Consider the following 22019-nt stretch of genomic DNA (forward strand, 5'->3'; position numbering starts at 1 on the left):
GCATCTCTGAAAAACTATGCAAACTTCTTCTCTCCGAATTTAGAATATAGCATTAGCCATTTGCCGTTCGGCTCTCCCGACCAGATCTGACAAAGCATCCTGCCATTCCTGATAATTCTGGTGTAGTTGATAAATGACGGGCAGCAATAAATAATAAGCTAAATGTATAACGTGGCCACTTGTGTTGGCAAGACAACATGCTTGAGCGTCGGCGTTACACTGATCCGAGGAAGCGCACTACAGCTGTTTTTATGTATAAAACTTCGGAAATATTTTCAACTAAAACACGCATCACAATAAACGTCGATTAGTTGGCCACACACGCGGCGATATGGCACCGTCATTCTGCCTTCTAAGAATGTTTGCATGAGATCTCAGTACTACGTCCTACTCGCCTTTATTGAAATCGACTCTTGTCCCATGCAGCTTGCCTAGCGACTGCTGAAACGCGTGAATTGAGTAATCATGTCGCTGTTAACACCGGGAGAGTTTAATTAGTATCATACATTTTGGTTATTCCAGCTCCTCTCACGTTAATCAGATAGCTGTAGAAGATTATTCAATTTTATTATTTCGGGACGTTTTCTTTTACAAGCTGACATCTACAGTCCCAAAATGTTTTAATAGCATTCTAAAATGCCGTCATGTTTTAAGACTAGTTGCATTTTATTATTTGCATGCCTGGTATAAAGTATATTGCTTCAGCAATCACATAATGCTTGGAAACAACTTGCTGGGAGAGAAGGAGCAGCTTTTATCTTGTTGGAATCATTTACTTAGCGGCGACCGTGCAGCGTTATTTTTGTATGTGGTGTTTGCGGAACGTGCTCACGAGCGAAGCTGTACAATGCATTAAAACTTGGGTTTGGGCTAGTTGGTCCATTACTGAATAAAAGGTTAAAAAGCGCGAACAAACGAGGACAATAAAGAAACACGGCGAAGCGGAAATATTTTCATCGTGTGGCCTTAAACAAATGGGTATCTACATTTTCAAGTGTACGCTTCAGTTATTTTCCGTACACAAAGAAACTTCCAAACCTTAATAAGCCGTATCGGCGCTTGGGCGTGCCTTCTATACTTGTAAGGGTTTTTTTCTTCTAAAAGGAATCGTGCTTTTAATTAGAGGATCATTTTGGGCTCTCCTTAATGAACTGGTCACTGTATCTATATTTTTACTCGAGATGTTAACGGATGTGTGTATTATTATTTTTTTTTATTTCATTTAGTGCTTTATGTTACCCAGCTGTGCAAATGTTTAGTTTGCTCTGTTGCGCGCATATATGTATTGATGTTTGTATAGAGCCGGCGTGCTCCCTGCCATTCCTTCTTTGTGTTAACCAGACTGTATAAACCCCCCTCCCCCTCATGTAATGCCGACAGGCCTTTGAGGTAGTTTGAATACATAAATAAATAAACAGCTACGGGGCCTCGCCTTGTGCTTGTTCAGTAGCTTTCTTACAGTGGCATCTGTTAATATTAGCCGAGAACCTCTGACTTCCGAAAGATAGGAAATGTCGACCGGAACTGATATTCCTGTTAGGGGAGCTTGCGGCTGGGCTGCTAACTGTCGTGAAAACCAAGTTTTTGCTTCCTTTTTTATATTTATGTCTTTCATCTTTTCTGCTTTTAGGAAATACGTAGTAAGACACCCGCTTCCACTTGAAGGTCGCTAAACGTTTATAAACAACGCGCGTTCGCTTATGATATTTCTCTTAAAATTTTGGGCACTTGATTTGACACTTTTGAGCAATATCGCAGTTCAGGGGAATATAGTTCGTACATTCCAAATAAGTAGATATTTTGATTTCATACTTTTTTGTAGTTAAGTAAAATATACTTATCTGAATGTTATAGTCTAAACTCCCGTTTTGCTTACTGGTAGTTTCTTGTTCGGTCCACAGACAATATCATCTGTCTATTTATATATAAAATATATATACCTGATTCTCTACTTTCTCATATATTGCGGTCCAACACCGCTCAGTGCTCAGTTTCTATCAACGCTATTCTTCAGTTTTGGTAGTTTTTATGTACAATAGGCTTTCCCATAAAAAATACTGTGGCTATATTTGTGACATACAAAAAAAATGAGGAGGTTGATATATTTATAGAAATTAATCAACCTAATCATCTCATTAAACTGTCACATAAGGTTTGTCGCGAGCGTTTCTTTACTTTTTTCAACGTGGGTCTGTTCTTCGGTGTATTTTATTGCAGGATGTCTTCTGCCGTGGAAGCAAGCGTAGTCGTTTGTCATCTGTCACCATTCCATTTGGAATAGCCTTTCTCGGATTCGCTCCTTTCTTTCGGGGGATATAACGCAGCAACAAAATGTGCTGGTTCATATGCTTTGGGGGGAGTACAGAAGCCAAAGTAGAGGACTACAAATTGGCTGAAAAGAATACCAAAATGGCTCTCGCGGGTGTTTTTTTTTAAGTGCCTTTGACATCGTGTATTGGAGGTTATGGGGTATTTCCGGCATCGAGGTGCAAGTAGTTGTGAAGTCGTATTGACTATATTCCTATTCCTCAAAATAATGTTCGCCCATTAAAATGTATGAAATTACTGCTTCAGGTAAATATATCATCTAGCTAAGTACCTCTGGCATTTGGGAATATTAATGTTCAACTCACTTTATTTTAGTTTGTTTGATTTATATACTGTAAAACCCTTTATTTTCGCGGCCCCTAGTTTTCGCGAATCGGTCACAGAGGACATAATCGCCGCCACTAAATTTCGCGAATAGCAGACGCCCTCATTGAAAGTCTTAAGGATCAAAATTTTCGCGTGCCCTTAAATTCCGCGAATATTTCAATTCGCGAAATTCGCGAAAATTAAGGGCTCGGGAACATTAAGGGTTTTACCGTATGCTAATTCAGTTCATCACAGGTGCGGCTTTAAAAATGAAGAATGTAAGTAAGATACGTGGACTCTCAAATTTTTATTTAATTTGATTTTCTGATAAGCGCGTTCATGCTAATTTCTGACTATCTGCGCATATGATCACGTTTAGGTTTTTGCAGTTTGGATCTACCCTTTCTACACGTCTGTCTTTTCCTCTGTACGCGTTGGAAATAGGAGCTCGTAAACAGTCAGCAAAAAAAATAAAATAAGGAAACAATAAACTTAAACTAGGGTAGCACAAAATATTTTGCCGGGAGGGACATTGGGCCCCAGAGGATGTCCCAGAGTTAATCATGTTAGTGCCTTGCGGCTCAGGAAGTTGGCTTTCTATTCGGTTCGACACGATGAAGAAATGCCCAGCGTCCTTTCCTTAGGGGGGGGGGGGGGGGGGGGGGTTAGTACATTATGTAGTTCTTAACATCATATCAATTTAACGTTATTTATCCTAAACAACATATAATATAGGAAAACGTTTAATGTCGCTGTATCCATAGAAATCGATGATCGCCTGCCTCAAGGATTGCTCGTATAAGTATCCAATGTTATAGGAAACCGTGAATTACCGAGAGTGTAAAATAAACCATTGCATTTTAATGTCTTGGTTGAATGAAAATAAAAGAAAAAAACAAAGAGCATAAAATAAACAAGCACGTTCACAAATAGCTGTGCATGTGTGTGCCCAATCCTAGTGTTTCAAGCGCTAATCTCAACCAGCACTGAGGAAATAAAACAACACTGTCAATTCTTTCAAACAAACCAGGAATATGCCGGTTTTAAATTATGCCGGCAATCAGGGCAAGTTATTTTAGAATGATTTCCTCGACGACCACCTAGCCGCAAAGCAGCTCTCATAAATTAAGGTAAGCTTTCGCAAGCAATCACTTTCTTCTTACACTGTGACCTCAGAGTTAATTAGAATACAGGCTATTAGGTTAGTTCTTGTCGCTTTTGTTTTCGTCCCGTCTTGCGCGCCTGCGGCCTTGTTTGCCCATAGAAGCGTGGAGAGCATTAGAATATGAAACTTGCTTTGGGCATACTGTGGGTGTGAGGTTCCCGAAAGTCCCGAAGCGATTTCGCATTTACGTCGGACAGCATTCGCTAAACTTTCTTTGTTTTTTTTTAAATAATATTTAAAAAACTAGGCGGATACTGAGGTTTGTATTAAGTTGCTTTGTTCATTAGTTTCACAATGAACTAGGGTCATTTGAATGATATATTGCTTTAAAATATCCAAATTGTAGCGATACCGCATACTAGGCGTATGCGTGCCGGAAAGAGGTCAGACGACGAACTGCGCTCAGGTCATGAAGGAACCAAAAAGCCTCCGTTTACTGAGCGGGCCGATAATATACACTGCCGGGAACATCACGTGGTCATGACGCTGGGCGGACGGGCCAGCGATAACAACATTGGCAAGCGACAACAGCCAACAACACATCCCTCTTTTTTCGAGAACAAAAAAAAAAAAAAAAAAACCGTCGCACATACAAGACAAAGAATATACGTTGCCCCAGAACTTCAAAACAAAACAGTCATCAATACCAATTTCTTCACCACTCTTCCAAACCGCGTTACAGTGCGAGTAGGGTCACCATTGGCTACCGCGCGAGATGGAAGCGCCGGATCTGTAGCCGCAAAGTCGACCGTGCTATGTGCTAATTGTGCAGTATTTGGCTGCTGTAGTCGCCGAGTCGTAGTCGCAGAGTCGTGGTCGCAGAGTCGTGGTCGCAGAGTCGTAGTCGCAGAGTCGTAGTCGCAGAGTCGTAGTCGCAGAGTCGTAGTCGCAGAGTCGTAGTCGCAGAGTCGTAGTCGCAGAGTCGTAGTCGCAGAGTCGTAGTCGCAGAGTCGTCCGCGCTATGACCCAACTGTGCAGTACTCGACTGCTGTTTATTGTCCGGAAACTCGTATGCCACCGTGTTTTCACCTTCTTTTGGGAGACGGTTAAGCATCCTCCTGTTTCGGCGGAGATCAACGCCGTCATCTGTCCCCACCACATATGACCGCGGTTGCGGCGCCGGTGCAAGGACTGTGGCCTTGGACTGCATCTCTGTCACCCAGACCGGGTCACCTGCTTCCAGCTCGGGAAGCCGTCTGGCCCATTGGCGTCTGTTGTAGTAGCGGCACTGCTGCCTCCTAACCTTCTGGCCGCTGGCCACTACTTCTTTCGGGCGGCTTTCTCCCGGATATCGATGACGTGGCAGCATTGAGACCCTAGTCCTCAGTCGCCTACCCATAAGTATTTCAGCGGGGCTGACCCCAAGAATGCCGGGCGTTGCCCTGTAAGCCAACAGTGCCAGGTAAGGGTCTTTGGACTTTAAAACGAGATGCTTAACCGTCTGGACTATTCGCTCTACTTCTCCGTTCCCCTGCGGGTGTCTCGGACTCACGGTGACATGGCGGAACCCGCACGACACAGCGAACTGTTCAAACTCGTTTCACGCGAACTGAGGACCATTATCGGTTACAACGCACTCAGGGATTTCATGACTAGCAAAAATACTTTTCAGTCTTTCAATGACTGTTCCCGACCTTGTGGAAGGCAGAATAGTAACCTCAGGGTAACGTGAAAGATAATCAACCGCGACAAGGTATGCCTGGCCGTTGATTACACACAGATCAACTTCCACTCTCTCCCAAGGAAACGATGGTGTTGCGATTGCCATCATCGGCTCGGCTTGTTGCGGAGCATGTTGTGCGCAAACAGTGCACCGATTCACGGACAGTGCCAGTTCGGTGCTCAATCCTGGCCACCAAACAGAACCTTTAGCAACACTGCGACAACGGCCGATGCCCTGGTGCTCATCGTGCAGTTTGCGCAGCACTTCTGTTCTTAGAGACTGTGGGATTACGAGCCTTGTTCCTTTCAAGAAGAGACCATCAACCACGCTAAGGCATGCTCTATTTTGCCAGTATGGCGTGAGAAACGAAGGAACATTTGTTTTGTTTTTTTTGCCAACCGGTTTTACACAGTCTGATGAGGTGTTTACAAATGTGATCATAAATTTGACATTCTCTCACTTTAGACAAAAAATTGTCCCCCGTTTCCAAGCCAAGCAAACACGCCTTAGAATACGCTGTGACCTCCGACAAACACAACCCCTTTTCGGAATCGCCGCATTTGACAGGGGACCGCGAAAGCGTGTCGGCCGTGACTAGCGATTTGCCGGGAACATACTGGGCACTGTAAAGATAGCGCATTAGTTGTAGCCGAAACCGTTGAATTCGGGGTGGCATATCATCAATGGCCATCTGACCCAGCAACGACACTAAAGGCTTGTGATCCGTTTCGAAAATAACACTTAGGCCACGTATGTATTCATCAAACCTTTCAGCCGCCCACGTCAGTGCCAACGCTTCTTTTACTATCTGGAAGTATCGTCGCTCTGTGTTCGTGAGGGAACGAGATGCGAAAGCTATCGGCCTGCGGTGACCGTCTTTCTGCGCTTGATAAAGGACAGCTCCCAGCCCGAAAAAGGATGCGTGAATGGGATGCGTCAAACAATTGAGGCCTTTCAGCTCGTTCAGTGATTTTTCTTGGTCACACCCCCAGACCCATTCGCTATCTTTGTGCAAAAGAGCAAGCATCGGGGCCATAATTTGCGCAAGATGAGGCAAAAAGCGACCTAGATGATTGACCATGTCGACAAGCTTCTTAGTTCGGTCACATTTTTCGGTGCGTTTAGATTCTTAATCGCGCTGACTTTCGCTGGATCAGGCTCAATGCCATTCTCATTCAGAATATGGCCCAAGAATCGCACTTTATTAACCCCAAACAGACACTTTTTTTTGTTCAGAGTCACGTTTGCGCTAGCTAGGCGCGACATAACTTCAGCTAGACGCTCATCATGCTGGGTTTTCGTTTCGCCAAACACTAAAACGTCATCCATGACGTTGACGACTCCTGGCAAGCCACGTAGGATATTGGACATTCTTTTCTGGAAATACTCCGAACGGTAGTGTGGTAAAACAGTACCTTCCGAATGGAGTCAAGAACGTAGTCAGTTCTTCGGAGTCCTTACTTAGACGAACTTGGTGGAAGCCCGAAAAAGCGTCAAGCTTCGAAAACCATTTCCCCCCTGCCAGAGAGCTTAAAGCTTGGTCGACCGTAGGTAGCGTGAAGCGCTCGCGAACAACGCACTTATTTAGCTTCGTGAGGTCTACGCATACTCTTAGTTCCCCCGACCGTTTCGTGACCAGCACAATTCCTGCGCACCACTTTGTGGGGCCGTCTACTTTTCTAATTATTTCCATGCGCACGAGTCTCTCAATCTCGTGCTTTAGTCTTTCCATGAGCGGAATCGGCACTCGCCGCGGAGCGGTTATGGCATGGGGAATTGCACCAGGTTGTAGCCTGATAGTGTATTCTTCTGGGATAGTTCCTAGGCTACGACCCATGTGCGGAAAGTGTCTCGTACCGCTCTTTATCTGCAGTAAGCGAGTCGGCAAATTTAACGACACCTAGTGCCTCCAAGGCTGGCAGCCCGAAAAGTACATCGCGGAGAGGGCTAACTACGTAGCACGTTTGACAGGCAGTTTTTTCTTTTCACGCGATCTCGGCTACAAATTTGCCTAATACATTGAGCTTGTTGCCGCCAGCCCCCTGCAGTACCTTGTCTGCCTTATCAAGGTGGGTGGGCAGCCCTGGAAAAGTAAACGGTAAAACTGACACTTCCGCGCCCGAATCAACCTTAGCGAGGGTGGGCACAGAGTTTATCCGAACTTGCACATAGCGCGCTTTCTTGTCCGCGTCAATCGCGCCAATGAAAGCTTCCCCGGTGTCGTGTTGGACAGCCGAGGCGCGTACCTTTCTTTGCGCTGGCTCAACTTTCTTGAGGCATGCTTTCGCAAAGTGTCCTTTGTTGCCGCAGTTGTGGCACTTGGAAGTTTTGGCCGGGCACGCCGACCTCGAGTGGGCGTCGCCATCGCAGTACAGGCACCGCCCCCTGTTGCGTTGTGGACGTCTCTGGTGGTCCACGGCGTCCACGTTGGCGCCCTGGTCCTGAAGTTCCGGCGAACTCCCGGAGTGTAGGCCTTCCGGTCGGAGGCTCTGCTGCTGCTGTCGCACGGTTTCTTTGAGACGAGCCTTGGCCAGTGCTGTAGCCAATGTCAGCTGCGGATCCATCTGCAGGGCCTCGGATAGTTTCGCGTCACGAAGCCCGACGACAAACTTGTCCCGGATGAGCCGTTCCTTCATATCCGCGAAGTCGCAGCGGTCTGCAAGTACGTGAAGTGCAGTTGCGAACTGATCCACCGCTTCTTCTGGCCGTTGCTGGCGTCTGTGAGAGCACGCACTTTCGTAAACGGTGTTCCGCTCTTTGACGAAGTGATTGCCGAACTTCTGCTTGACTACATCGTACTTCTTTGCTTCTTCGTCGGTCAGCCCGAATGTAGCAAAGATTTCGCGGGCTTGGCGACCCATTGTGTAAAGTAGCGTGCGTACCTGGGCCTCTTCCGAGCATTCGTTGAGCGCTGTTGCGAAGCGGTAGTCATCGAAGTGGTCGATCCACGCCGGCCACTCTGACGTCTTGTCAAAGTCCAGCGGTGGCGGTTGCTGGAGGGCCGGGATTACCGTTGCGGGCCTGTTTTCCATTTTCCAGGAATGCTGCCGTCCGCGGCATCAGCGCGATAGATGACCACCGCCCACTTCTGACACCATGTAGCGATACCGCATACTAGGGGTATGCGTGCCGGAAAGAGGTCAGACGACGAACTGCGCTCAGGTCATGAAGGAACCAAAAAGCCTCCGTTTATTGAGCGGGCCGATAATATACACTGCCGGGAACATCACGTGGTCATGACGCTGGGCGGACGGGCCAGCGATAACAACATAGGCAAGCGACAACAGGCAACAACACACAAATTAGTTTCCGGAGTAATAAAAAAAAAGCGCGCTGTACTCGTTGAAGAGAACAATCCTGTCGTCACGCTCACATAGCGGTTGATTTCCAGTGTTGCAGGGGCCTCGAGCGGTTAGTTTTGGTTTTGTTGGCCGCGCCCCGAACAAACCTTTGAGGCGGCCATATCCTTAAAACTACGCACAATAACGAGAAAAAAAATACGCATGGCAATTCAGGGACGCTGAGTGCACTAAAAACAGTCATAATTCCAAAATCGAAAGTATAGACCGGAGTTGCCCTTCAGTGCAGCGCGCGGCTACGCCGACGCCGCCGGCGGAGATGACGCCGCTCAAGCCTCAAACGGGCGCATAAAAGCTGCGCTCTAAAAATAAAAAATAAAAAAGAACAGGAGTATTTCCACAAATATGTGAACATAGGCAACCTGCGATTCAGTTTTGTTTTGCGCCATCCAGCGACTGATACAAGAAACATTAGATAGGCCCTCAAGTGGCGGTTGTGTTGTTCAAACGAGGGTTATTACTTTGGTGGCGTCGCTTAGCCTAGTGTCTGAAGCAAAAAATGCTGAATAGGCCAGGAAGCGGTGGGCTTATGAAATGTCAGTACGGCTGAAGCTGTGGCCCCTGGAGTCCAATCAGAAGAACAAAATGAAGCACGTGGCTACGTATTTCCGGAGTGCTCATGTGCTGCGAAGATCTGTCCGGCTCTTTGCTAAGTCATGCCTCAATATATGTGCGTTGCGCTCGTATACGCAGCGCATATCGATGCCTTAGGAACACAATGCAACGCGGGCTCACCTTTTGCCAAGTTACAACGAGAGAGAGTAGAACCGTGAGGTTTCACTCTGTTGGGGCCGCCTAGTAGTTGCCGGCTGGCGATAGCTCTCATCCAAATTTTGAAACGATTTCTTACGAAATGGGCCAGGTACTTGTATACCTCTGCACTACTACCGCAAACTTCTGAGAGGAGAGCCTGCTTCCTAAATTAAATGCCGTCTAGACGTCTGAGTTGAGTAATCAACTTGCCTCCCCCTTTCCAAACCACTCTCCTCGTTTCTTGGATATCCCGTCCCTTGATGAATGACAGACCGGCACGTGGACACTCCGGGGAGTTTTATCGATAATAACTATTCCAGTTGCCTCACAGACGCAGAAAGTCGACTTTGCGTCGTTCCACTGGTTTAGAAAAAAGAAACCCAAGTGTACATGGCAATCCCATATATTACATTGGGTGTCCTGTAGGCAGGCAACGTGACGGGAACTCGCCTACAGCACCACTTATGAGGTTGATTGGAAAGCTCTTGCGCTTGGCTTCGAATACTTGACCGCGTGTCGACTTTCCAGTCTTTCGGTCAGCGTTAATAACCCGGAATACCATAAGATCTTAACTAACCAATACAAAAAAAATATTTGATAACTTGTCTTTCAGTAAAAAGTATCCGAAAATATCAACTAGATTTAACAAATAAATACAAATAAATATAAAAACAAAACTCGAAAAACAAATACAAATAATATTTTAGGTCGCAGAGTTAATAAGAATCAATTATCTGGGGACCACGAGTTTTTATTTTTAGAAGTTGGAAATGTTGCTAAACAGCGGCTTCCACAATGAAAGATTATATCTAAAAAGAAAGGACTTGAGGTGCACTCCGAAAATAAAATAACAAAGTGACAACCGTTTGTATGTGATAATGATCGCACCCTCAGTGAAAATATCTGTGGCCACATACCCATCTTCCTAACCACTTCGGCGAGGCCCCATCTTATGTGGAGACTGCAGCAGTTTCATTGCATTTGGATTTATTTTTGTAAATATTTGAATATGAACATAAAGAGTAGCTTCTTAAGTGACTAAGGAAGCAGGGTTGAACCATTGATTCAATAAAACGTTTTTCACGCTCTCACCGCAGGGGGATACTGTGAGCACAGTAGTTAGTTCGACGATACATATGTCTGCAGTCCTTATCACTATGTTTTCTATTTTTTTTTGTCGAAATTTGAAGTTTACACGAAAGTCTAAATGCAAAATACAGCCAAACATCTGAAAGCTGAAATTTCTAATATTTTGTGAAGTATAATTTAGTAAATAAACTCATCCGGTAACATGGGTGGGGCACATAAATGGCAACTAAATTGTATGCGCATGCAACGCTCTTATTTTATATATTTAATAAAGCTGGACAATCTTTCGTATAAAAAAAGTTGTAACGGTCTTTGTAAGGTATGTCATAAAGTACAGCAATCATCTTCCTTCTAGCACATCCTCTACACAAGAAAACAAAAGTTATTTAATGCGTGTTCCAGCTCCACTCGTGAGAACTTGACAATCTTACACAAGCCGAAGTTGCCAAATTACCCCTAAAATATTTCTTTAACCTAATGTCACATTTAAAATGCAAGGTATCAAGGAAAACTAAATGCATCCATGATTGTGTCCTTCAAACTGTCATGTTCAACCTACGGTCTATCATTCCTCACTCAGTAATGTCTACACGGACGGTTATGCTATTTCCAGTAGCGTCGCCGGTTGTTTTCAGCATAAGTCATTTGATAATGTTAACTTCAAAGAAAGTCACAATACCTTATCTAGACCATCAAAATTTGTGCCAGTACAACGATATATTCAAAAGCATATCGGAAAAGCCTCCAATTTCGCAAGAAATGTTCCGACTTTATAGTGTCCTTCAAGCAGTAAAGGGATTGGTATGGACATCGTAAATAATTAACCTGATACTGGAGTTTTGACTTTTTTTGAGAAATGTATCTTGGTCACATTGTGAAATTTAGATGAATATCAAAACGCTGTAGTTTACCTGGCAGCGAGAATGCGCATGCAAGTGCAAAGTGTACCTACTTTTAGTTCTAGTAATAAAATTACGCTTCCCTATTAAGCCTGGAAGTGAACCTTTAAGCCTGGACGTGAACCGCGAACCTGATTTATTAATTTTATGACATAAATATTGTAACTATGCAGAATCGAATAAATAGGTAAAAGTTCAACAAATATACATATAGGTATTACGGACGTGATGTGCCGCACACTAGCTCAGCTGCGCTACAGTTGATGTCCGATTTGGAGGCTGTACGGACGCCCAACAAGACCAATGAAAAAACGTCTGTACGTGCCTAGCGGTTAGTCTGTGTTGATAAAGCATCTTCTGCTTTCCACACATTGACGAAACTGCTCTACACCAAAGTATAAGGCCAGCAGTTCTCTTCCAAAAGTGCCAAATCTCCTCTCTGTCAAAGTCAGCTTCCTCGAAAAGAACGGAAGTGTTTTCTAGTTATCCATGTGTCGCTGTTGTAGAAAAGCTTTATTAGCTCCGTCCGAGGTGTCGACCATGGTGGAGAGAGGTTACAGTTTCCCCGCAAGATTTATCAGGAAAGTTGACGTCACGTGACCTAAGAACAAATTTTATTTTTCCACTAAATTAGCTACGGAAAATGATTTCCCATGACTTTATGTCACGTGACCAATACACAAATTCAATTTCCCCGCTAAGTTTAGCGAAACACTTTACGTCAGGTGACACGATGTCATGTAAACTATAAGCAAATTTAGTTTTACCGCTAGATTTATCAAAATTTACGTCACGTGACCTACAGATAAATGCAGCTTACCTACTACCCGTCGTTTCGGTGAACGCGGGCTGACCCGACGGGGCGGGTCGATGGGTCATTAAGTCAATTTGCCAACGGGGTGGAGAGGGGTGGGGCCTTGCAGTTATTATTCTAAAGAATAGTGTAGTTTCGGGACATCAGCAAACCATGCCGCCACCGTAACTCTGTAGGCTGTGGTGCCGGCATGGATTCCGGCGTAAAAATGATTATTACGTTAGACATAATAATACCGCCGAAATAGCCGATCAAACTCCAAAGTCGGGCAAAACAAGATCCTCCTTTAGCAATCATCATTATACACATTTCTGATTTTGAGCCTCTTGATTTCATGGAGAGATTTATGCATAAGTATTCAATCTCAAATATAATATATCTCAGTCGAAAGTGGCTTACAATCGGAGTGTGTATTGGCAATGGCGTGATTCGAATCAGTGACTTACTCTGCTTCTGCTGGTGTGGATACAAATTGGCAGCTTGCACGTGAAGGGGGAAGGCGTTTTAAGCTAACAGCGCAATAAATGCTCTACTTGACCTTAATTCGGTCAGAGGCTGCCGGACACGCTTATCTTGTTCTCTACGCAGTTTGAAGTAAATTTTTTGGGCGAGCAGACATAATGCCCCAGCTTCTCCTCCTGTTATACGTTCCATGATAACCTTTAAGCGAGAAGTAAAAGAGACATAACAAGTACAGCGGAATTAAAAACAGCGCGGAAAGACGAGGACCAGACAAAGAAGTGACACGGACGTAGCGCTGCGTCCGTGTCACTTCTTTGTCTGGTCCTCGTCTTTCCGCGCTGTTTTTAATTCCGAAGTATGTACCAACTCGCCCAAGCCTCAACTTTAACAAGTACAGCTCGTGACGCAAATTTGTGCGGCTCGAGTCTGGATTACTTCATACGTTTCGCGTTACGATTGTAATAAAATAAGGGGAACCATTCCATAAAACCTCATATAAGTCTTCCGATACTTTAGTTGTTCTACCAGTTCTAGGCTCTGCGCGAAACAAAATCTTTCCACATTGTGAATAAGCTCCATTGGAGTTCGAATATTTACTGAACATAGGGTCGCGAATGCCAAATTGCTGCGAAATATTTGCTTAAAAACTATTCTGCCATCGTTAGTAAGTGTATGTGTGCGCATTGTACACCGTAGAGAAAGGCAACACCAAATGGGATTACTGTTTTGTTGTTCATGACTAAACCTGAATTATTTTAAGGTAGGCTTTTTGATGAACCACTGCCCATGCGAAAATTGCCGTCGCAACATCTAAGCGCATGGCCATACGCGGGATATTGAGGTACACGTGCCATCTTTTTCACCTGATTGTGCGTATGCGCAGATTCCGAGACGAGATTCCCACTGGATATGACGCAGTCTTCACAACGCAACGCAAGAAAAAGTATCGAACTAAAAAAAAAGACATCTGAACAGAAGCGACAATGGGCCGAGTATGACCGTGATCGACGTGTTAATCAATCGCTGGAGGAAAAATAACCTTTGCCGGGGAGAGCGAACGAAGGCGCGCTTGTTTTGCTATTGAACGAAGATGTTCGGTCACTTGATTTTTATTTACTCTCTATACGTTTAGCGCAGTTTAATCAGTGAAATATATCCCACATCGAAAATGATCGCCAGAACTAAAACTTGAAATACACTGCAGCGAAAGCACCACATAAATTCAGCCCCGCTTTTCGTTTTCTTAAAATATAAAAAATTCGTACTTTCTTTATGTTTAGTGATATTTTACATATTTATTTCAGCTTCGAGTGGTCTAATTAAAAAAAGAGTTTCCCTTATCTCATATTTAAACTTATTTTACCCTAAGTTTAACTGTAGTAGAGAGCGCGCGACCTATTTAAACAATGAGGCAATATTCACTGTTTACCATTCGTTGTAGCAGCAACTCAAATAAAGAATGCATTGAAGAATAATAACTTAATAACGTTATTGTTGCTCTTACCTGCATATTAATTTTACATTTAGGATCTGAAGCTAGTCTCCAAATGACAAGCCCCGTCGAGTTTACAATATGTTGCGAAAACCTCTTTTTATAATCATACGCAACACGAAAGGATCCTCAAGTTCCGAACTTTTGAAATCATACGACAAAAACTGCAGGTAAAAAGATTTTGCCTACAGCTTCCGCGCTGATTCCGCCACTTATAAAGAGTACACCCACTCAGTTTCGTATATAATGCTAGCATGACTCTCAACTCATAGGAGGGCACATGGACGCTCTCAATATCTGTCTCCATACGGAACGCCTGTGGAATACGTGGAATTGTTTGTTGCTTTCGCAACTATACCTTCTAACTGTCCTGGAACTAAAATCAATAACAAGAACAAATATGGGGTCTCACTTAGAAAACATATTTTGCAGCAGCTCACCTAGGTAGAACCAGAATTGGGAAGTTGGCACAAGAGCTCCTCGCTGCTGTGAGCTTCGTTGGAGCGTGTATTATCTTTTTTCGTCTAGAATGCTTCAGTTCGCAGATACCTTGCTTAGAATTCGCCACGGCATTTTGCTTTAGAAAGGTTATCTTTTAAAAATTTGTTTCTCAGGCTCCAGGAGGATCTGGCGATCGCATTTTGAATCTGAGAATGCTTCATTTCGCAGATACCTTGCTTGGAATTCGCCACGGCATTTGCTTTAGAAAGGTTATCTTTTAAAAATTTGTTTCTCAGGCTGCAGGAGGATCTGGCGATCGCATTTTGAATCTAACATCGTTATTGGCATGTTTGTCCTCGTTTCCCGACTTATACAGGATTGGTGTGTTTGCAAAAGGCTCTTTTTTTTTTTTTTTGCTGAACTCTGCAGCAAAACGAATTATTACAAAGTTTAGAGGCGTGAGACTTCTTACACATTGTTTCAAAAAAACATAACAGGAATGTCTTGACGGTGCGGCACAGTTTGTTGCTTATTAGTTGCTTCGCAGTCTGAACGTTGGCACAAGAAGAGGGGTGGTAATTTTATAACGTGAAAGCTGTCATGGGCTTCCATATTTAGATAATCAATCAGCGCCAACATATTTAGTTACAACAGTACGTAGAAAGTATAGATTTAAATAGAAAATATATTTATAGACTGTATAAGGACGCAAGAGAAGCGAAATACTCCCCTTTCCCTGGTTGAACGCCCTTCAGGTCATAAAGTCAGATTTTGCCAGGCTACACATAGCGCTGTATATGACAATTTGTAGGTAATTGCGTCAGATTTATATTTATGTTTTCGATTGAATTTATTGCGCAAAAATAAAACAAAACAACATAGGCTGATTCTTATCAGATTGAAGGAAACGTGTTTTATTTGAAGTTTCTAAAACGGCTGCCTTTTAAACTTGCGTTTTTTTTAAATTTTGAATTAAGTCCAGAATGAACGAACTTGTTCGGTAACTCGGTGATACTAGCATAAAGAAAGAACTTAAAAGCTTCATTTTTCAGATATGCCAGATGCAGTCTATTCGGGTGTGCTCTCAAGGCAATTCTGAACAAGTTCACGGAGTTATTCGAATTTAACTTCCGTTTTTGAATTTATACCTTGCTGAATCTTCGACTTCTATTTTTTACATGATGTCCAGCTTTATGTTTCTTAGGCGATTGCCATTTAGGTGTATGACTTCCAACCAACTAATATTCAGCAGAAAGCTTAAAAATTTTCCCGATCATGGTTAACTTGTTCTGCTGAAAAGATTGACCACTTACTTAGTTTGAAAGAGGGCAGTGTTTTATGTATGGCTATATGTTTATGGTACGTATAATGTTATTATATTTTATGTAGAATAAAAAAAACGTTAGTTTGCATTAAGAAATTTAACTAGAAATATCGTAGAAAGATGATTAAAATAGTAGTTCTCATGCATTTCTTTATATTCTACTTTTTTTTTGTTAAATGAAAAGGGTACTTTTTACACTCACTGAATTTTGTTGCCTTTTTTATAATGTTTTAACATTGTTTTTATAGAGATAATAAACCCGGTTCGTCAGACCTGTATCACCATGATTATTTTTGTGCTCAGAAATGTAAAACAAAAGTAAGGTTCTATTTTCTATTTTAATAGTAATACGCATTTTTACATAATGTCAAACTCGACAACTGGTGTCAAACAGCCTTTTTATGGTTGTTGGAAGTCTCGGCCTTAATAAGTAAAGGATAAGCAACCAGGAGGGAGGAGAGTAGGTGATCCGTTCTTCCTTTTTTTTTTTTTTTCTAAATCTACTTTTTGGTTATATGAAGAAGAATGTACATTTCCCTCTGTGTCAATGACGATTTTGGAAAGAATATATGAGGCCTATATAATATATTTGTAGCCAAGTTTCAGAGGCTTCCTGTCTCAATTTTTTCTCCTCTTTTTACTGTGAAATTTGCTTTGTCACAGTTTCAGGGTACAACGTTATGTTAAATACATACGAGCGTACGTGCAGGTTACGATTTTTTCGTTAACCGCTTTTGTTTCAGTCTGCCCAACAATCATCAATCGGTGACGGCCGCATGCTTTTCTCTGCTCACGTAAACGCAGCAGTTGCCCTTGCTTCTCGCCTTTTATTGCTCAAGAGGCTGCCTTACGGCCGCCTTATTCGCTATTTATTTTGAATCCATCAACTCCACACGAAAGAACTGCCGGAAGACATTTTTTTTCGATCAGTCCGACGAAGTGTCTAGTGCTTCCTTTTTTAACATTTATTTATTTGTCCTCATACGCGCATTCATTTCGCTACCGCAACTTTTTTTTCTTGCCTGTTTTCACCCCACTCACCTATCATGCTATTGCCTGGAGTCACTCAAAGTATAAGTTATATCTACGACGTCCACAAAGACAAGCAGTCGCAACAGTGACGCAAGCATAAAAGCACGAGATGTTAATGAAGCTTAACTCTCACTTTAACAACGTGCTCTAAAATAAACGAGAATAATTTTTCCTAACGGGCAGAATGTATTTTATTGGTGGCTATCTTGCATTACCTAAGAATGCAAAATTTATAAGTTTTTCAAGTTTCTGAGCAAGATTAACAACTGTTCAAGCTAGTTTAGCTTATTACTTGTTTTAAATATTTTTCAAGCTGTTACGTTTTTTTCTGTAAATGATACTTCATCTCGTGTATGGTATATTACTCAAGCCAGTTCCTTCATTTTTTTAGTTACATTAGGAAAGTCCGGATTTCGAATGCAGTTGTTTTTCCTACTTAATTAACCACGCTGCCAGGTTTAAAATTTTTTTTCTTTTAGCTGAAAGGAATCTGAAATTCCTTAACGACAATTAAATGTGAATTCGTTACATAAATCACTTGTTATACCAGCAAAATATTTAGGCTTGGTTATAGAAGTGTCATATTATAATAGCAGGAATAACGTTGCTTGCGCGTCTTATAGTTTGTCATTTCGCACAAAAACGAAGACCATTAATTTCCAACTAAAATATTTATCTCACTCACCGTTGTTTATACGTGTACCCATCTATTATCAAACAAATTGAAATGCACACTTCTAGCGTCGTCTTCATGTATGGTGCGCATTCTCCCATACAACGTGTTTTTTGTCAAATCGTTGTTACCGTGGTATAAACCGAGCACACTCATGTGAAAGAAATATATCATATAAATGATATCATTAAACTGTCAGACCGGGCCGACCATGTAATATTTGGCTTTTGAAGAGTTTTGGGGCGTTTGCTTCTCTTCATATAATGGGGCATCTCGCACAAAACCGAATAGATGGGGCCACTTTTCAGCTGTCTTCCTTTCGCCTGGGCTTTTCTACATGTTTCGTGCAACTGCCTGAGGAAACAGAAGAATAAAAAAACTGCGAGGTAATAGAAATATAGTGTGTGAAGACAAGACGCCGGAAAGAACAGACTATGATTCGTGTGTGTCGGTACAAATATAACGTATGTACAGGGGTTTCGTTTCGGCTTTAGAGACAGATTAAATATACCATGAAAGCTATAATTATTTCGATTGTGCAGATGGGTTGCACTGCTAAGGACAGATAATATAAAAGGCTGATCATCACAAAAAAGTTGTCTACCTAAAAAAATGTTTTATTAACTTTGTAAGTGTTGAAGATAAACGCATGGTTTTAATTAGAAACCTGGTGAGCGTAATCTAAAACCAACATATCAATAAGTGTTAGAAATACTTGAAGCACGAGGGAGCGCGGTGGTGCGCTAAATTTACCACTCGTGGAACAGTCACAAGGCTGCACGTGCGATACACGCTTGCGCGGTTTTTGCTTCTCTTATCATCCGCGTTTTTAAACAGTTATGTGCACTTAAAATAAAAAAACTTTAGTATTTAGAAAAGTTTTTTAATACGTTATCATGCGAATTCTTTTATGCAGACGTGTGCATGGTCCTGTGGATGCTCAATATTTTCGTGTCCAGTTATTTACTATATCGCCTATCATAATTCCTCAAAAGAACCAATTAAACCGAAACCAACCAGTGAGCATTAATTTGCTACAAAAGGCAGCAAGGAATACTGGATACTACTCGCGACGGAGAAGTATTTCCTGAAATGTTTCGTTCTCTAGAGAAACCCTTCTCAAATCGTCACGAAGCCGCCGCGACCAGCCACGAATTGCCTCGAACATTAGTCTTGATGCTTCTTGTAACAGAATACAACGCTCGCTCGTTCCGACGATTGTAGGACGGCAAAACTTTTGTTTGGTTCTGTAACAGAAAATACGGCGACTGTTCAACTCCGATGAGAGAATGCGGGCAGGTTGGCAAGCCCAAACAATTCTTATTATCCCAGTTGCGCCGGCTCGATGCTACTGACTTCGCGGACATGAACCCTTGAGTTAGGCAATTATTTATTCGGCGGCGTCTGATATTGTCATGTTTTCCTATACAAGTGACGTGAATTTTTTACTCACGCCAATGGGCTGTTTCACCGGCATGTTGTGCATCAAGGTTGTCCATTTTCGTTCATGGGACGAAAAGCAAGAATGTAACAAAGCCATGAACCGGGACCGATGGTTCCCTAGAGAGACTCTGAACAATCATGGAAACGAATATGGAAAAGTACAATGTTACATCGCCTCGCGGTAATACTTATGAATGCGAGAAAGCCCCTCTCTGAAAGTGCAGAAACAATTAATACATTGAAAATATATCTGAACTGTAACTTGCTTGTTTTAGCATCAAACCCCCATATCTTTGAGAGGCACGTTTTGGACTTCGTTTCATTTTGATGTTACAGAAGTTGCCGTCCAAGATCAAGTGATTTCACTTATTTGTTGCCGTAGGTCAAAAAAAGAATACACCCATTAAATTACGCTTTCACTCATTCATTCACTCATCTATCTCAGATCTAAACTAAAACAAAAGTGTGTCAGAAATTAACGCCTTAAAATTTCATTATTATTGTTATAAGTAATTATTTTAAAGCAATCAATATTATAACGGACTTCCCGGGGAATTTTGATCGTGTATACATCTTTATTTTTTAAACTGCCGTTCTTGTTTCAAGAACGAAGATATGTGTCAGATAATAATGTTGATAGCTGGGCTGGCAGGTAATCGTTGTACATAATGGAATTCTGTATAATGTTGCACATAATGGAACGTGCGCCATTTTATTTTATATTGTACATAGTTGTGAGACTTGCCCTTTTGAGATGTGGAATTTGATTTACAATGATATATGTTTTTAATATGTAGACACATACACACAATTCAACATGCGGTTTGAAGAACAATAAAATTGGCAGCTTTAAACGACGACGCAGAACGTTTGAAGGGAATAAGTATAAAAAAATGACAAATCACCTCGTAGTTTAAAAGATATGAGAAGTTATGTTTATGTTTGACCAAACATTCAATTCAAAGCGGTCTAAGAACCTAAGTCAAAAGTTCAAATCAAACAGAAAAATTGACAGCATCTCGGGTAACAAGGCATTTGTAATTAGCGTTTCTTCAGAAATCGGACAAGAGACGTAATACAGTGACGTGAGACACATAGAAACATAAATATGCGTAGTCGAGAGATAAGACCACTGTGCCCCCTGATTGGTGCGCACGTAGAAGGAAAAATTATTTCCGCAATGCGGGAGTGAATACCAGCTTCCGTACCTTCCTTCCTAAATTAAACACTCGATGAGATTCATTGCGGCTGAAGTATTACCGAAATATTAATTCACATTATGTAAGGTCGCATAATGATATTTTTACTTGCGAAATGTTGTCGTGACTAAGGTGCTTTCGGGGCAGCAAAATGAGGAATAGAGCAATGGTCGGAGAGCTGAAGTGCCCAGGAAGCACCCAGAAGTCGTACTTGCATCGTACAGAGAGCACAACTTCCTGTGGGCTTCCAGACACAGAAGCCGTGCTTCTTGTGCGGCTGGATTGTACATAGCGCACAAACTAGTAATTTATATAGAGCTAACACTTGTCAGACACTGACGAGGAGCCCAATACGTGTAACATGAAACTACTACAGAGTATACTGCGAGCTTCGTCGGAGATGATACGAAAACGTAACAACATCCCAGATGTTGTTACATGTTAACGCGCAAAACGGTACAACGAGTCTACAATTTTACACGTTACAGCCTGTAAAACCATAGACACATTCCGACTTTTGTTGGTGTGCTTGATCGACAGCATATAATAAATATTTCAATACTTACTACATACTAAGTCAACATGAAAATCGTTTTGTTTTTATGTTTGCTTCACGCTCCGTGGATCGCCCCACACGTTTACACAGACTCCTCAAATAACTAAACAAAGATATAGCTGAAATACAGCGACCTGTGAATCTCCCGGAAAAAAATATTTTTGTATCCAGAAGAATCGTGGATTGTTTCCAATGAAAATGGGGCTGTTTCTGCAGTGCTCCGCTGCAGATTAAGTCGAAATGTGCGATAGCATATTGACGTTTCTTCTAGGAGGGCCATATTCTGTTGATCAAATTGAGACGAAACTCCTTCTCTCACTCACTCCTCGGTCGTATAAGAAACTTCCTACCTGACTTCTATTAGAGCGCAGGTCTTAGGCGGCGGTTTCCGGGTCTCGCGGCGTTGGTGTCACCATCGGCGTCGCCGTGACCGCGCCAAATTTAGCGGGAAAATTGACATCATGTGACCTCAACACCGATTCAGTTTCTCCGCTAAATTTAGCGGAAAAAGTGAAAAGTGCTTATGTTGAGATAATAAAAAAAAAAAGTTTTATCAGTGATGAAGGGGACATAGATATTGGGGGTACTTTATAAGTAGATATTGCGAGCAGCACCTACCCAGTACCATGGAGGGTAGGGCTGTTCCGTTTGGTCATGAAGAAGCCGTCATCCTTCTTTCTAGAATTTTTGCAGGCCTTCTTAATAATATCCATTCAAAGTTCCTCTAAAATATCTTCAAACTGCGAATTAATTTATAGTTGCCACTTGCTATTGTTACAGCCAGGCCAAGGTATTCGGTTGACGAATAAAATTCATTGAGGACAGTGTTTTCTTTAACTTAATGAAGCAAGTATGTATATGGTGGAAATGCCCCGTACAAGTACCGTTTCTAGCACGTCATCGAAGGACATTTTATATTCCTTTTCCTGTTTTTAAAAGTTATACCTAAAGGAGAGAAAATTTCAGTCTGTGTTTACTACTTCAAGAGCATTATCAAACTTGAACTCGCCTTAAAAAAAAA

The sequence above is a fragment of the Ixodes scapularis genome, unplaced genomic scaffold (assembly GCF_016920785.2).
Source record: "Ixodes scapularis isolate PalLabHiFi unplaced genomic scaffold, ASM1692078v2 PGA_scaffold11__112_contigs__length_91849675, whole genome shotgun sequence".
Lineage (NCBI taxonomy): Eukaryota > Metazoa > Arthropoda > Arachnida > Ixodida > Ixodidae > Ixodes > Ixodes scapularis.